Below are 16,515 nucleotides of genomic sequence, written 5' to 3'. Positions count from 1 at the left end.
CTTTTTGGGTCACACCCGGCGATGCACAGAGGTTACTCCTGGCTCTGCACTCAGGAATTACTCCTGGCAGTGCTCAGGGGACCATATGGGATGCTGGGGATCGAACCCGGGTCGGCCGCATGCAAGGCAAACGCCCTACCCACTGTGCTATCGCTCCAGCCCCTCTGTGGTGCTTCTTTAAGCTTCAGTTTCCCCCAGACAGAGACTGTGGGTTTGCTCCTGGGCCCAGCCGTGAGCACCCGGGGTCCCCCAGGATGGGAAAGCCTTGTCCCGACTCCCCTTCTTTCTGAGGGGTGCCCCCTCCCCCTCTGGGCCGGGGGCATTCCTGCTGCCCACCCCATCACTCTCCCCCTGCCCCGACCCTGAGCACATGCCAAGAGCTGAGTCTTTGCTGCCACGGGGCTTATGTCGTCACCTTGGTTTGAGGCTGTGTGGTTCAGTGGTAAGAGCCCGACTGAGCACTGCTGGCTGAGCCCAGCCCTCCCCCCGCCCTGCATATGCTTAGGACTGGGGTACTGTTTGTGCCTGACACACCTCAGGGCCTGCGTCCCATCCCCGGCACTGCCTGGCCCCACTCTCACCTCCTAGGTGCCCCCTCGCCGTCAGACCCTCTCATTGAACCCCCCCGGCCCGAGTCAGCCCGGGTCCCCTCTTGGCATCAAACTGGGGGCCATACCCGGCAATGCTGGGGGCTGACTCCTGGCAGGCTCGGGGGACCCCGTGGCGTGCCGGGGATCGAACCCAGGTTGGCTGCGTGCCGGGCAAACATCCTCCCCTCTGTACTGTCGCCCCGACCCCCAGCGATCACCTTTTCCCAGGGGGGAGGGGGACTCACACCCAGTGGTGCTCAGGCCTGACTCCTGGCTCAGTGCTCAGTCCTGGTAGTACCAGGGATCGAACTGGGGTGGGCTGTGTGCAAGGCAAATGCTTTAACCAACCCGGTGTTAGCTCTCTGCCCGCCCCCGCCCTGAGCATCCCTGGGGTGCCCTCCAGTGCCCCAAGGAGAGATACGGTCCTGGGGAGCTGTGTGTCGGGGGAGGCCCGCCCTCCCTGCAGCCCTGACCAGCCCAGCTGTCAGGCTTCCCTGCCCCGCGCTGGGCGAGGATCAGACGCGTCCCACCGCCCCCTGCTTCCTGCACCCACCGCCTCGGCAGGTGCCGGCCCAGGAAAGGGGGCAGGGCAGGGCTCCGGGGAGAGCCCGGGCTCCCGGGAGCTGGGTCACCTCCAGGGCCGCCCGCCCGGATGCCCGACTGCGGCTCCCCCCTTGGAGGGATGTGCGTTGTTGGGGGGAGGGGGTGCCAGGAATTGAACCCAGGTCTTGGGAATTATACCATAGGGTCTCTGAGTGCCCTGGGGTGCACTTCGGATCAGGAGTCCCCGGCCCCCCCCCCAGCAAAATGGGACATGTACCACCACCGTCTCGGGTGGTGAGAAGGGAAAGAGAAAAAGGGTGGAAGGGTCTGGGGAAAGGAGGTGGGGGATGATGGTTTGAAGTGGACTGGGGGGCGCTCAGTTTTATTTTCATAGATGTGCCGGGGTGGGGGGCACACAGCAGGTGCAAAGGCCCTTGGGCAAGATGGGGTCTGGCAGGAGGGGGGAGCCCTGGAGGGTCTTGGGTAAAGGGGGGGTGGGGGCTGACTGGGCTCACATGTGCCCTCTGGTGGCCGCTTTGGGGAGGACAGACCGGGGACTAGCATACCCCTGGACCCCTCCCCCAAAAGAAAAATCAAACCCAAACCAGCTCCCCCTCCCCCCACCCCATCTGTGCCTCTTGAGTGCCCTCTGTGGCCCAGACGGCCCCTGGGGGTCTGATGAACACATCACTGGGTGACAGGCGGGCGGCCCCCCTGCCCGGGCAGCGGCTCTGCCAAGTCTCTGACCTGCCCCATGGCCACGGTCTCCTCCTGGCTCGCCTCCTTTGCCTGGTTCACTGCAGCCCTCACCCTGTGTGCCCGGCCAGCGGGCACCATCCAGTGCCCTGCCCTCCCCCGGGACCCCCCCCTTCTTTCTGATTCCTTTTTAAAAATTTTTATTATTATTTTATTTTATTTTATTTGCTGTTTGGGTCACACCCGCGATGCTCAGGGCTTCCTCCCGGCGCTGACTCAGGAATGACTCCTGGCGGGGCTCAGGGGGCCCTGGGGGTGCCGGGGGCCCAACCCAGCGCCCGCCCTGCCGTGCTGTCTCTCACCCCTAAGAGCGGGGCAGATTCTGCCCACGTCCTGTGGCAGTCTGGGACACCTGGCGGGCGGAGCAGGCTTTGGGGTCCGCCACCAGCTGGCTCCGTGTCCACCCACTGCCCAGACACAGTCCTGGGGGCGTGGCCTGGGATGGTCCTTGCGGCTCTCCCCAGCCCCGGCTCAGAGGCCCCTCGGAGCTTCGCAGCAAAGGAGTCGTGAGGCCAGACCTGCACGTGCGCCTCGGGCCGACCCGCCGCACACAGCGGAGTGGGCGGAAGCGGCAGCCCCGGCGACCCTGTATTTTATTTAGTTTTGAACTGAGTCGCCGCGAGGTGCGGTTACGGAGCTGTCCATGGGCACGCTTCAGTCACACCTATGTTCCCGCCCCCGTCCCCTGCCGGTGCCCCTCTCCCACCCCCGACAGCCCCAGGTCCCCTCCCGCCTGCCCCCCCCCCACCTGTAAGGTTTTTTAAATGCATTGGTTTGGGAATTAAGAGTTATTCCAGACCCAGTTTAATTCAAGCCCCTGGCAGTGCTCAGGGCAGACTCCCGGTGGGGGTTGGGGGACCCGATGGGGAGTGCCGGGGATTGAACCCGCAGGGTTGTGCAGGGCCGGTGCTCACTCATCCCTGGGCATTTGGTGAGCACCTGCTGTGTGCCAAGGGCCGGACCCCCGCTGTGGGGCGGGGCTGGGCGGGAGAGGGAGGGTGAGAGTGTCCTAGCCGCCCTTGTGCTGGGAGGCTGGAGACTGAAAGCGTTTCTCTTCTTGCCGGAAACGCCCTTTCAGTGGCGTTTCCCGCCACTGAACCAGGGCGAGGGGGGGCGAGGCGGGGAGGTGCTCACCTCGCAAGGCAGACCTGGGTTCGATCCCCAGCACTCCATAGGGGCCCCTGAGCCCCAACGGAAGTGATTTCTGAGCGCAAAGCCTGGAGTAACCCCTCAGCACCACTGATTGGGACCCAACCCTTCTTCCCCCCTCCCCCCCTCCCCCAAGAAAAGCCAAAAAAAAAAAAACTGGATTGGGGGCAGGGGCTGTGGAGGGGCTGTTTCTTCTATGGAGTGTTGACCAAGGGCATGAGTCTCTGTAGAGACCTGCTCAAGGTGAGGCACCTTTTGTGATTTTGGATTGGAGGAGGGATGTGCCAGGCAGAGGGAACAGCAGGAGCAAAGGTCCTGGGGCAGGATGGGGCTGCGTGCCTGTGAGGAGCAGGTAGGGGGCGGGTGGTGCTGGAGCAGAGGGAGGGGAGAGGGCAGGACTGGCCGGGGGTGGGGGGTCCCCATTTTTATTACAGAAAGCCCAGGCTCTGCACGTGCCCGCCAGTGAGGCAGGGGCGGGGGGGGGAGGAGCCAGTGTCGTCCACTGAGCCCCTGGCAGGGGCTGTAGCAGATGGAGGCGGGGGAGGCCAGAATCTGGAAAGATCTTTTCCCAGAGCTGATGGGGTTGGCCCCGTGGGGTGCAGGTGGGGATGAGAGGAATCCCGTTGGGGGTGCCCCACCCGTCTGAATCTCCTGCCAGGAGGGGGGCACAGGCAGGGGCACCCCCTGGGTACAGGATGTCTGCCTGCTACAGTTCTCAGGGGGTCGAGAGACTGTATGTGCTTTTTATTTATTTTTCTCCTGGAGGTATCATGGCGGGCTTCCCGGAGGTGGTGGCTCCTGAGTTAGCCTATGGGTAGAGTCTGCAGTGGGCACCCCAGGGGATGGACTTGCTGGAGGTGGGGGGGGAGCCTGCAGTTGGGGATTTGGAGGGGGCTGGAGGATCGCCAGAAATGGAGCCACAGCGTCTCGGGGAGGTTCTGATGGATTTCTCCTCTGTTGCCCCCTACGACCCCGTCCCTGTCGGCCCTCACCTCTCCCCACCCCGAAGCTTAAATCCACACTCAGAAGGGGGGTCGCGGGGTGGGTCTGCCCAGCGGGTCCCCCGCATTGGCAGTGAACGTGGCCCGCCCCAAGGTGGCACCCCTCAGGATGCCCCCCCCAGCCAGCACCGAGACTCACTCGCTGATTGATTTTATTGGGGGAGGGGGTCGCACACTCAGGGTGCAGTGCTCGGGGCTGACCCCTGGCTCTGTGCTCAGGGATCGCTCCCGGTGGGACTTGGGGCACCCTCTGGGGTGCCGGGGGTCAAACCCGGGTCAGCCCCATGCCAGGCAAGCGCCTTAACCCCTGCCCACCACCCACCCCTCCTTTCTTAGGCCCCACTGCGCTGACAGGGCCCTCCCGCTGATAGAATTCTCCCCAAATCTGGGGGGTGGGGCCAGACTGTCACGGGAATGACACCCCTGCCCGCACCCCCACAGCATGGATGGCCTGTGGCCTTGGTGTGAAATGCCCGAGGCTTGGCCGGGTCCCCCCAGCCGTGCGCGCGGCCATGCTGTCCTTCTCCATTTATTACTCTGGCCGGATGGGGGGGTCTGTGCGCAGGGGGCGCGGGAGAAACTGGGGCGATCTCTCAGGCCTGTCCCCCAGATCCTGTCCCGCCCCCTCCCGCATTCCTGAAATAACTCCCTTCCCATAGAGGTGCCTGGGCTTTTTCTCATCATTGTTATTGTTGTTGTCAAGGCTGGAGAATCCGTGTGTCCTTCCTAGCTCAGTGACTGCTGGTTTTTGTCATCGCCACTCAGCTAGGAGAGCAGCTTGGATGAATGGGCCGCCTGGCTGGGTGCCAATAAAGTTTTATTCATACAGACAGCCTGGGGGCCGGATTGCCCTGCGCGTGTGCGTGTGTGTGTGTGTGTGTGTGTGTGGCGGGGGGGGGGGGGTCCTGCAACCAAGGGGATTAGTAGACCTTTTGGTTCCGGGCTGCTCGATTCCGCAGCCTCTGAGGGGGCTCCCGGCTGCTGTGTGGCCCTGCAGTTGTCAGGAGAGATTCCAGGCAGCCAGGAGATTTTTGTTGTGTCGTCAGATGTCAAATCTTTGACACCCTGTTCTTCTGCCCCTTTGGTGGCAGACGTTTGGTTTGGTCTCTTTGTTGTTGGGTTTTGGGCCATACCTGGCGGTGCTCAGGGCTGACTCAGGGATCGCTCCTGGCGGGGCTCGGGGAGTCCTGTGGGATGCAGGGGGGATGGAACCATCAGCTGCTCCCTAGCCCCAGCTCTCTCCTAATTTCCCCCTCCCTCCCTCCCTCCTCCCCTTCCTCCCTCCCTCCCTCCTTCCTTCCCCAAGCCCAACAGTGCTCGGGGCTTGCTTACTCCTAGCTCTGTGCTCAGGGATCACTGCTGGTGGTGCTTTTGGGGTGACCCTCTCGGGTGTGGGGATTAAGCTGAGGTGGGTGGAGCCCAAGGCAGGCACCCTCCCCGCTGCGCTCTGGGCCCTTTGGCCCCGGATGTTTCCTTGTCATTTTCTGGAACTGTCTCTCGGGGTGGCAGGAAGTAGGGTGAGTGGAATGAGGTGGGGCCGGAGTCCAGGTCCCCCTGGGGCCGAAAGAGAGAGGACAGCAGGGAGGGTGCTGGCCTTGCACGCAGCCGCCCGGTTCCGTCCCCAGCATCCCACCCCCCACCCCCAGCTCAGCGGGGAGTGACCCCTGAGCACCGCCCGGTGTCACACCCCAACAGCAACAAAATCACGCAGTGTTCTGGGGTCTGAGGCTGCCTGGATTCACAAAACATCCAGAGAAAGAAAAACTCAGGAATCGGTGATTTTATTGGTCTGGGGGCTGCTCCTGGTGGGGCTGGGGGCTTCCCCCTGGCTCTGTGCTCAGGGGTCCTTCTGGGCGGGCCTCGGGGGCCCCTGTGCAGTGCCGGGGACCGGACCTTGGCTGTGGCGTCAGAGCCAGCACCTCGTCTGCTCTGCTGTCTCTCCGGCTCCTTGGGGCAGGGGCTGACATTTCCAAGTGGTGGGGGCTCGAGGGGGTCCCCGAGGGCCTTGGGTTTGAGTGCAGATGGGGAGAGATGGGGTTCGGGGCTGTTGCCAGGGGGCAGTGCCTGCAGCAGGGGCGGCAAGAGCCCAGGTTGAGGCCAATTGCTGCAGTGGCTGAACCCAAGAAGGGACCCCGCCCTGTGTCTGTGCCTCAGTTTCCCCATTCTCCCAAGGCCTTGAAACTCGCCGTAGTTGAGTCTGGGGGTTGTGTGTGTGCAGGGTTTGCAGGGAACATGATGTGGCCACCAGCAGGAAGGGGCGTTGGGGGCGGGGGGAGGGGGAGAGGAGGAGGGTGGCGGGCAACCAGGAGGCACCTAGGGGTGGAGGGGGTGGGGAGCTCAGGCCCCTGCCAGTTTGGCAACAGTATCAGAAAGGCTGCCCCAGGGAGCCTGACTGTTCATTGGAGCGTTTTATTTCTTTGTTTCCCTTTTTCTGTGGGGGGATCACCTGGCCATGCACAGGGGTTACTCCTGGCTCTGTACTCAGGAATTACTCCTGGCGGTGCTGGGGGGACCCTATGGGATGCTGGGAATCCAACCCGGGTTGGCTGCGTGCAAGGCAAACGGCCTCCAGCCTTGCACTGTGCTGTCGCTCCAGGGGTTTTTGTTTGTTTTGTTTCTTTTCTTTTCTCTCTGGCGACTCCGCTGGCCTAGAGTCCTACAGGAGAGATTCCCAGGGCACCCACCTTGCTGGCAGGGGGCTGCGTGTCCAGTCCGCCTCTGGGGCTGTGTCCAGGACCCCTCCTGCCCTGTCCTTGCCCGAATCGTCCGCTTCCTGGCTGCCTGCCGGTTCTCCTCTGGGAAAGGGTGTGGGGTTCCGACCCTTGGAGCTTTGCTAAACGTCTTTAGAAATGAATCGTCTTAGGGGCCGGAGTGATAGGGCAGCGGGAAGGGCACCGGCCTTGCACCCGGCCAGCCGATGCCCGCTGGGGTCCCCCGAGCCCCTCCAGGTGGGCACCCCCATCTAAAAAAATGAAAAGAAATAATTGCGGTGGCAGCACATCGGCCCGACGCCGTCTCTCCCCTCTCCGCCCGCGTCTCCACCTTCCCCGGGCCTCCCCTCGCCCTCCCTGGCGCCGTGACCCCGGGTGGCACTGCAGTGTCACAGTGCTCGCCAGGGGGCGCCCTCGCGGCCGTGGGGCTTGCGCCTCTCTCTGCCTCTCACCTGCTCTTGGCCAGAGAGGGGGACCCTGGTACTCGCCACAGGTGGGAGGCCCTGGGGATGGGTCTCGGGGTCTCCTGTGGAGAAGTCAGGTGCTCTCACCCTTTGGCGTTACGTTTGTTTGTTTGTTTGTGGGTTGGGGCCACACCCGGCGATGCTCAGGGCTTCCTCCTGGCTCTGTGCTCAGAGATCACTCCTAGTGGGGCCGGGGGACCCTAAGGGGGTGCCAGGGATCGCACCGGGCTCAGTGCAGGGCAGGAGCCTCTTGCTGTGCTGTCGCTCCTGGCCGCCAGCAAATCCTGAGACAGGAAATCTAACAGGGTCCATTGTCATGTGCTGACAGGGAGCACTGTTTAGAAGTGTACGGCCAAATGTCCTGGGGACGCCGGGTGTGTGTGTGGGGGGGGCGGGAATCAGCCCGTGGGGACCCCTGTCTTCTGCGTGGTTCGCTATGGGGGGTGGTGCTCCATTGTAAAATTGAGGCAGGTTTGCTAAAGGGGAGTGGAATGACCCCTACGCCCGAGTCCCAGCCAGGATATATGTTGGACAGAGTCTCCGGAAACAAAATGCCAGGCAGAGTCTGTACAAAGGCCCTGGGGCAGGAAGGGGCCTGGCAATTGGCAGGAGCAGAGAGAGGAGGCAGTGGGGAGGGGTGTGGGGACAGGGCAGGTCATGCGGGGCCCGGGGTGTAGTGAGGGTATGTGGGCTGTGCCCTCAGAGAGATGGGGGGCTGGCTACCCTCTGGTAGCCACTGTGGGAAGGACAGACTGGGGAGGCGGACATTCCAGGGCACAAGGCCCCGGGGACTGCACATGCTCAGATGTGCCCTGATGGGGGGTGGGGGGGGGCGCCTCACAGGGTGGGAAAGGTGTAGAGAAAGAGAAGCACCGTTTTGTTTTTTTTTGGGGGGCGGGTCCCACCCGGCGATGCTCCGGAGTTAACTCCTGGCTTTGCACTCAGGAATCAGTCCTGGCTCGGGGACCCTGTGGGATGCTGGGCCTGGAACCCGAGTTGGCTGTGTGCAGTCCACGTGCCCTCCCCGAGGGACTCTCACTCCAGCCCCGGAAAGAGGAGCACATTTGTGAGACTTTTAGCAGAGAGACCTGGGAGGCTTCCGGAGTGGGTGTGGGGGTCAGAGAAGAAGGGGCGTCCGGGCAGGCCCTCCCTCCCCCACGTTCCCTCGAGCCTCTAGGAGACAGGAGCCGGCCCTCTGCGGAGGGGGAGCTGGATCCAGCCGCGCCTGAAGGCATCTGTGTACCTGAGACGTGGGAGGGTGCCGTGCCCGCGGGACAAGGTGGGGCAGGCGCCAGGCGGGAAGGAAGGCCAGGCTGCCGCACCCCGGGGCATACCTGCGGTGGGCAGCGTGCCGGCTGCGGGGTGCCTGCCAGGGATCCCCAACCCAGGGCGTGGATAGCGCGTGGGCGCGGCGGGCCGCCGGCTGGTCTGCACACGCTCCTGCCCCGGGTCAGGAATGCCGTGAGCCGGGAGGAGGGGGAGGACCCAGGGCGTGGCCTGACCTGTGTGTGTCCAGAGGACCCAGGACCTTGGCCCCTTCCCTCCCCCGCTTCCTCCCCCCCCCACCTCCCGCCAGTGACTTTGCAGTACAGGCATGTGGCTTTGGGGGTCTTTGTTTTTTAATGTTTTGCTTTGGGGGCCACACATGGCGGTGCTCAGGGCTCACTCCTGGCTCTGTGCGCAGGGGGGTGGGGAGTGGGGGGTGGGGGCTGACCCGACGCAGGGCAGGGAGGATCAAACCCCGTCTGGGACCCAAAAGGCAGGTGCCTGTCCTGCCCTTTCACCTGTCCCGCTCCTCGGGTTGCGTGGATCCGGGGTCACACCCGGAGGTGCTCAGGGTTTACTCTTGGTTCAGTGCTCAGGGGACACTCCTGGTGGTGCTTGGGGCAACCATCTGCAGTGCTTGGACCTAGAACCTGGGCCGGTCTGTGCCAGGTGGGCACCTGCCCCGCCCCGCCCCCGCCCCGTGTTTCCGCTCCAGCCCCTCGTGTTCTCGCATCAGCCCTGCGCCCGCAGCTACTCTGAGCACGGGGCAGGCGGCCGGCGCCGGTCTGCCCAGCAGCAAACCGTGTCTGCAGAGAGGATGAATGAAAATGACCACATGCTCAGTTTCTCGCTGGGGCTTTTAAAAACGGTTCTTCTCTGTGCTGATTTTCCCTAAATTTCTTCTGCATGCGACAATGTTATAATTAGCAGAAAAGTTATTTTGAAGAAGAAAAAAAACACCTCCCCTCCCCACTAGCCCCAAAAGTCTCAGCTGCGGAAGGGAGCTGCCGAGATTGAACCCCAGGCTCCTCCCCCAGGACAGCTGCTCCTGGGCATGTGCAGAGGATGCAAGAGTGTCCTGCCAAGGACACTAGGTGGGTGAAGTAATCTGGGCAGGCTTCCTAGAGGTGGCAGCTCTAACCTTCTAAGGACTCAGGCCCCTAGTCCCCAAGGGCATCCCTGAATCCCCTCTTTGACTTTTGCCCCTCCATCCACAGCTCACCGAGAATCCAGTGTGCCCAGTTTCTCAGATTCTGTTCCCTAAGGGCTCACCTCAGTCACACCTGGCCCTGACTTTTTGGCTCTGCTCTGCCCACAGCCCTCAGGATTTCCCGCCTCCCTGGGGACAAAGCTTAAGTCCTCCTGTGCCCAGCAGATCTGGCATAACCTTTTCTGTCTCTCCCTCCCTTCTGCTCCTTGCCAGGTCCCAACCTTTCCTACCCCAGGACCTTTGCACAGGATGCGCTCTGTCCTCTACAGTGCCGCCACCTTTCCATTTTAGCTCGTGTCACCTCCTCCATCCTCCAGGTTCCCCTGCTCCTGTCCCATCCTTTGTATCCCCACCCCACCCTACCCCACTTGGTCCATCTTAAGTTTGGGGGTCACAGCGGTGATGGTCAGGGCTTCCTCTGGCTCTGAGCTCAGAAACTACTCCTGGAAGTGCTCAAGGAGACTTTTGTGGATGCTGGGGAGTCAGCCCCACCCTGCTGTTTTTATCTCACCCTCTGACAACCCAGCTCACCAATGTACAAGGGGAGGATGCCGGCAATTGTGTGTGTGATGGGGGGGGGCTTCTCTGGAGTGAGCAGGGGTGGAGGGGGCTGTCCAGCTAGGCCCGCTTTCTGCTAAGAACCTGCTGTGTTCCGGGGTGCCTTGCCAGACTCCCCCCCCCACCTCCTCTCGCTTTGGGACCACACCCCGCAGTGCTCACAGCTCACAGCGTACTCCTGGCAGTGCACTCAGGAATTTTTTCTGGCGGTGCTCCAAGGACCCTATTGGATGCTGGGGAGGGAGCGAACGCCCTCCCCGCTCCGTGTCCTCCCCCCCCCCCCTCTGGTCTGAAGCCCCCACTCTCCCTCACTTCTCCCCATCCCTCTCATGAGCGCTTGGGGAGAGGGCAGAGATGGCAGCAAAGTGGAAAGAAGCGCCCTCCGCCCCGCCGCCTGCCTTGGGGCTGCGGGTGAGGGGGGTCCCGGCCTCCCCCTGCGTGTGGCACCCGCCTCTGTGGCTTCCACACTTTTCAAACGCGCTCGGGGCAGTAGCGCGGCCCGGATTGGGTACCGGGGTGGGTCCGTCCCGCCCCCTGCGCCCTGGCTCCACCCCTCCCCGCGGGATCGGGTGTCTGGGGCCTGGCCCCGTCCCCTCCGGATTGAGTGTCTCGGGCCTGGCCACGCCCTCTCCGGATTGGGTGTCTCGGATCTGGCTCCGCCTCCCCTGGATTGGGCATCTGGAGTCTGGTCCCGGCCTCTTCCGGATTGGGCGTCTGGGTCTTGGCCACGCCCTCCGAGCTCTAGCCCCTCCCCTCCCTACCAGATCAGGTATCTGGGGCCTGGCACTGTCAGCCGCCCTGGCCCCGCCCCGCGCTCTGGCCCCGCCCCGCCCCGCCCCGCCCGCCCGGGTGTCTGGGGCCCCGCTCGGCCGCTCCATCTGTTTCCAATCTGGCCTGCGTGCTCCGCCCCCGTGCGCCGGGCTGTGGCCAGGGCGGGGGGATCTGCCACGGTGGCCCCCCTGCACGCAACCCGCCCTTCACACTCAAAGCAGCCTCTCCACGCGGAGGGGAGCATTTGGGGACTTCCCCCCGCCCGGGCGTGTGTGCGGAGGGTCCCCGAGGGGGACGCGACCGGCCGAGGATAGTTCTGCGCCTTCTCCCGCCTCCTGTTTTTGGGGGTGTCGGGGGGTGGCTCTGCTTCTCTGTGTCCGGCAACGTAAACCCTGCCCCCAGCCCATTGTCACAGCCACAGCGGGGGGGATGGGGGGGGCCTGGAAGGGGCGGAGGAGGGAGGGGTGCTTTCCAGGGTTCGTGGGGGCGGGGATCCGGACAGTGCGCCTCCCCCACCGCCCTGCTTGGCTCCCAGTGTCCCCCGATGGGGCTCCCCCCGGGCTCACGCCCCCGCCCCACTTCCGGCCGGGGCCCTGCCCCGGACACGCCCCTCTGGCGCTGGCCGCGCCCCCGCCCCGCCCCGGGCACGCCCCCGGGCCGCAACGGGCCTGGGCCTCTGCCGCCCCACGCTCCGCTCTGCGAACGCAGCCCGGCCGACTGCAGCTGAGCGCGGGGGTCCGCGCCCCCGTCTCCGCGCATCGGGGTGAGTGCCCCGGGACCCCTGTCCTCCGCGAGGCTCAGCTTTGCTGGGCTTTGTCGCGCTCCTCGCCCTTCTGCCGGCTGCCGCCGGGGAGGGCAGGGGGCGACCCCCAGCGCATTCCCCCCAGCGCCCTCCCCGCGTGCGCACGGAGTGTGGGGGCGGCCCCGGGCCTCCTGGGTCCCTGCGGATGCACCTTTGGGTGGACACACCCCGCCTTCTCGTCCAGCACCTCCCCTGCGTTTAAGCCGCGGCTGCACTGGGGTCGAGGCTGGACCGTTATGCTCGGCGGGGTCCCCTCCCCTGCTGGCCCCCAGCCCGCCGCCGCCTCCCCCACCTCCCGGGGGCGGAGCCAGGCCCTGGCCTGCCGGAGCTGCCCGCGCCAGGGGCTCTGGTGGGGGGCGGCGCGCGGGTGAGGGGCCTCGGCTCCCTGGCCGCCGCCCGGGGAACTGAAAGGCACCACAGACCGTGGGGGCTCAGAAATCTCCACCCCGAGCCACCCCCCCCCCGCCAATCAAAATCCTCAGAAAGTTTTTGCTTCTCCTGTCCTTGTACCCCTCGGTCCGGGGCACCCCACGTTTACGAGGTGACTCTGGGATGGTGTGGGGTGGGGGTCGGGACCCTCTGTCGCCCACCGCCTCCCACTTAGCATCTGGCGTCTGACCCCTGGGTCTCTGCGCCCCGGTTGTTGCCGACCAAGCTCTGCTCAGGGGTCCTTAGCGTCTGGGGGGGCTCCAACGCCTTAGACTCAGGTCGCTCTCCTGAGCCTCTAGCACACACCCCACCTCAATCCATCCTCCTCACCCCCCCCCCGGGTGCTGACACAGCTTTGTGCCCCCTCCTAGGGAAAGGTCCTGCAGCGCCGATGGACCACAATGAACAGAGAGAATACCAGGGAAGCCCAGAGGGCGCCTGATCTGCCTGGAGCATTGGGTGGGGGGGCTTCCTGGAGGAGGCTGAGTGTGAGGGGATTGAGGAAGGACAGGTTTGTGTGCGCAAGTCCCCTGGCGTGCCCCGGCAGGCTGGAGAGAGGGTGGTGATGAGGGGGCAGGTGTGGCGATGAGGTGAGCAGCCCTGGGCACGAGGTTCCAAGTCCACTCAACTTTGGGCCCACACCCAGTGGCGCCGGGGGCTTCCTCCTGGCTCTGCACTCAGGAATCACTCCTGGTGGGGCTTGTGGGGACCCTAAAGGATGCGGGGGCTCGAACCCGGGTCGGCGGTGTGCAAGGCCAGTGCCCTCCTCGCTGTCCTACCGCTCCTGCCCCTCCACGTCCACTCTTGGAAACGTGGCCAGGAGACTGGGAGGTTTTAGAGCCCAGAAAGGGGGTGGGGTGGGGGTGGGGGGGTGCTGGCCAGGGTATATGGTTTCGTATTAAAGAACTCTCGGGAAGGGCCTTGGGGGAAGAAAGGCTTTTTCCCTTGCGTGCAGCCAGCCCAGGTTCGATCCCCTGCTCCCCATAGGGCCCCCTGAGCCCCACCACCAGGAGTATTTCCCGAGTGCAGAGCCAGGAGTCAGCCCTGAGCACTTGCAGGATGTGGCCCCCCCAAACTGTAGCACTGTAGCACGTCCTCCCGTTGTTCATCGATTTGCTCAAGCGGGCACCAGTAACGTCTCCATTGTGAGGCTTGTTGTTACTGTCTTTGGCATACTGAATACACCACAGGTAGCTTGCCAGGCTCTGCCGTGCAGGCAGGATACTCTCGGTAGCTTGCCGGGCTCTCCGAGAGGGACGAAGGAATTGAACCCGGGTCGGCTGCGTGGAAGGCAAACGCCCTACCCTCTGTGCTATCACTCCACCCAAAACAAGCCAACAAAACAGAAACGGGAGTAGCACAGGGGGAAGGTGTTTGCCTTGTGCGTAGCTGACCCAGGTTCAATCCCCAGCATCCCGTATGATTCCTGAGCACCATCAGGAGTGATCCCTGAGTGCAGAGCCAGGAATCACCAGGTATCACTGGGTGTAACCGCAAACCAAACAAACAAAGCATATATTTATATATTAACAATAACAATAATAGGGGCTGGAGCAATAGCACAGCAGTTAGGGCGTTTGACTTGCACGCGAACGACCCGGGTTTCAATTCCCAGCATCCCACATGGTCCCCTGGGCACCACCAGGAGTAATTCCTGAGTGCAGAGCCAGGCGTAAACCTTGTGCATCGCCGAGTGTGACCCACAAAGAATAATTAAAAAAAAAAAAAGACCAATAATGATAATCGTAATCAACATCTAGTTTTTCAATTGTGAGAGCATTGCATTCTGGAAACTGCCGCCAAAGATGGGGGTGGGATGGGATGGGGTGGGGGCTGGGGTGCCGTAGCCCGCTCCAGCCACACCTGCTGCTGGTTCCTGCCCCGCCTCAGAGAGCAGCGAGCGTGGGGGTGGGGGGTGCTGGGGTGCGGCCTGGCTGTGGGGGCCTGCGGGGACAGCACCCAGGGCCGATCGATGGTCCATTAGAGACCAGCCCTGCCTTTCCTCGTCGGGGAGCCGGGTCTGTCCCCGCCCCGTCCTGAGACCGTGGGGTGGGGGACCTGAGGGCCCCCCCGAATGGAGCTGAGCTGTGTCACTGCAGGGGGGGCGGGGTGGGACTTTGGGATCTTGGGGGGCCGGGGAGGGGGCTCAAGGCAGCAGAAGGTCTGTGGGGGCCGGGATGTGGGGGGCGCCTTTCTTTTCCCTTTCGCCCTCTGCGTCAGCCCCTGGGATGCCGGGGAGCGTGAGGCGGGTGGGGGGAGCGCCATGCGCCCCCGGGCGCCCTGCCCGGCCGGGTGACACCGCCTGTGCGCCACATAATCGCCCCTTTATGCTCCCGGCTCCGCGTGGGTACCCGGGCGGCCCCAGGACCGCGTGACGCGCCATAGCCCAGCGCCCCGCCCCGCCCTGTGCCCACCCCACGGCAGGTCCCGCCCAGCGGGGGTCCTGTGGTCCCCCATCCCTGCCCTCGCGCTGAGGGGGGCAGCCAGGACCCGCCCTGGGGTTTGGGGCGGGGGACCCCGAGGCCTCTCCCTTCTCTCCCCCCACAGACTCCCACTGTTGCTTCCTGCGACCCCTGCACGGCCGGTCCCCCTGGGAACTTGGGGGCTCAGGCTGCTCCCACAGACACGGCCGGGGAGGGCACTGGCCTTGCACGCAGCTGACCCAGGTTATTCCCCGGGACTCCACAGGGGCCCTGAGCACTGCCAGGAGCGATCCCTGAGTGCAGGGTCAGGGGTCAGCCTTGGGCATCGCTGGGTGTTGGCCTCCCCCCAAAATCAGAGGGGCCTGGGAGGGAGGAGGGGTGACCTGCTATGGGGCTGGCCTGCTCCCGGTCCCACCCTGTGCCCCCTCACCTAGTCCTGCTCCCTTCCTGGGTCTCTGGGGGCTGCCATTTCCCCTTTTGCCTGCTGTATTTTTCTGTTTGTTTTCTGCCAAGACACCCCAGGTCCCCCCCCTTTAGTCATTCCCCTTTTCATTCCAAGTCAAATAACCACATTCGGTCTGGGGGCTGAGCGGCTTGGCAGCTGGAATAGCTCGTGCAAAGGCCCGGGGGGCAGGAAGGGAGCAGCGGTCACGTTTCCGGAGCAGAGGGGAGGTGAGCAGGGCAGGGAATGTGGTACAGCACCAGTGTGGGGCCCACGCATCGGCGAGGAGGGGGCAGTCAGGGGCCACCCACCTTCGAATGCCCCTAGGATGTGGGGTGCGTGCAGCGGCCAGGACCCTCCGTACATGACCTTTCACTGCTTTCACTGCCACGCTGGCCCGGGAGCTGCGGAAGGGGCCACAAACTTCTGCAGGGGTTCCCTGCCCGAGGGTCAGCAGCCCAACCCCCCACCCCATGACCTCTGCCCTGTGGCGGCCCCGAGGCCGCGGGCCCCGCTGCTCCCGTGGCTCCATGGCTGTGTGTGACGGTCCCTCCCGTGGCAGGCTGTGCTTGTGCCTCTGCTCTGTGGCTGTGTCTGCGAGTGGCAGCCTGTGCCGTGGCCGTGTGGCCTGTGGCTGCCCCGGTGTGAGTGACCATGGGGAACCTGTATTCTCTGTCAGGCCGCCCGCGGGAGGGGTGGCCGGCGCTGCAGCTGGGCCCCGTGGCCTGACCGCGCGCCCTTGTCACATGCATGGCCAGGCCACCCCCGGCCCCCACGAAACTTCCCTCTCGGACGCCTCGTGACACGTTGCCGGCGGCCCTGCCGTGGTCTGGGTGGGTGTACGTGTGCAGCCGCCGACCCCCTGGGAGCTGCTGTCTCTCCCCCCCCCCCCGCCGGCGCCGTGGGACACTGGGGGGGCCGTCGGGGGCCCCGTCAGGACCCGACATGCCCGCTGGTTGGTTATGAGCCTCCATGCTGGAGGGTCCCGCCCGGCCCCCGGGGCCCCACGTGGGGTGTCGCGGTGCGTCTCCGTGTCTGACTGTGTTGACTGTGAGCGGGTGTGAGGGCTGAGCTGGGAGCTCCTGGGGGTCGTGGCTTGGGGGTCACGGCTGATGCTTGGTTGCCCTGGGAGGTGCCAGGGGACCCTGAACCCGCACGCCAGGCCTGGGCTTGGCCTGCAGCGTTCGCCTGGCCGGCCCAGTCCTGAGGTTTGTGTTTTCGGCCCCGCCCGGCGCTGCTCAGGGCGGGCTCCTGGCTCTGCACTCAGGGATCTGGTGGGCTGGGGTGGGAGGGGGCGGTGGGGGGCCCCTGGGGTGCCGGGGATCGAGCCTGAGTCAGCCGCATGCGGGGCAAGCGCCCTCCCTGCTGCACTACTGTCCCCGGGCCGGTGGATGTGCATT

General features: G+C 64.7%; 1 protein-coding gene across 21 annotated transcripts in view; it reads left to right on the top strand.

Annotated features, from left to right (window-relative positions):
• The window catches only part of PTPRS (protein tyrosine phosphatase receptor type S), an 85,572-nt gene that overhangs the window by 13,037 nt on the left and 56,020 nt on the right, over positions 1–16,515 (top strand). Inside the window, exon 1 of one of the 21 annotated variants that reach the window (XM_055126024.1) lies at positions 11,760–11,782. The exons of the other annotated variants lie outside the window; for them this stretch is intronic. The gene's annotated coding sequence lies outside the window, so the exon portion shown is untranslated. Of the gene's footprint in view, positions 1–11,759; positions 11,783–16,515 lie in introns of those variants that run through there. 21 annotated transcript variants of the gene reach the window in all.

This window comes from Sorex araneus, chromosome 2 (assembly GCF_027595985.1).
Source record: "Sorex araneus isolate mSorAra2 chromosome 2, mSorAra2.pri, whole genome shotgun sequence".
NCBI lineage: Eukaryota > Metazoa > Chordata > Mammalia > Eulipotyphla > Soricidae > Sorex > Sorex araneus.
Note: the sequence above shows the minus strand (reverse complement) of the source record. Positions and strands in the feature narration are given on the sequence as shown.